Source organism: Morone saxatilis, unplaced genomic scaffold (assembly GCF_004916995.1).
Source record: "Morone saxatilis isolate NCDOM2014 unplaced genomic scaffold, NCSU_SB_2.0 Contig1, whole genome shotgun sequence".
NCBI lineage: Eukaryota > Metazoa > Chordata > Actinopteri > Moronidae > Morone > Morone saxatilis.
The window spans coordinates 2,326,457-2,326,870 of NW_023339651.1; the positions used below are offsets into that span (position 1 = coordinate 2,326,457).

General features: G+C 38.2%; 1 protein-coding gene across 1 annotated transcript in view; it reads left to right on the forward strand.

The window, feature by feature from the left end:
• The window catches only part of LOC118325469 (corticotropin-releasing factor receptor 1-like), a gene marked incomplete in the record, with an annotated part of 45,366 nt that overhangs the window by 26,025 nt on the left and 18,927 nt on the right, over positions 1-414 (forward strand).

Below are 414 nucleotides of genomic sequence, written 5' to 3' on the forward strand. Positions count from 1 at the left end.
CACAAAAACTCAATTTGTTTGTATTTTTATATCAGAATGTAATGTAAAACAAAATGTGAATCGTGTTTACGTAAGAACGAACTAACTGTTAGCCAGCTAGCAGTAAGAACGGTGCAGTGAGTCTCAGAGAGTAATGTCTCTTATGAAGGTTTCTGACCCCTGGTTTAACATCAAAGGATTTATAATTGCAACCTCCAGCAATTTATTTTTCTTCTCATTTTTAAAAAAACTTTCAATCAAAGAACTTCTGCTCTTTCCCCTGAAAGTGCCTCTCTTTGTAACTCGGTCAGGGTTTATCTTTCATTAATTTGTTCAGGTGGGATTATTTAGCGAGCGTGAGGGCAACCGCACCAATTTTCTATCTGCAGACGACCGTCACCTTCAACCCAAACCTTCCTCACCTGTGTTGTTAGA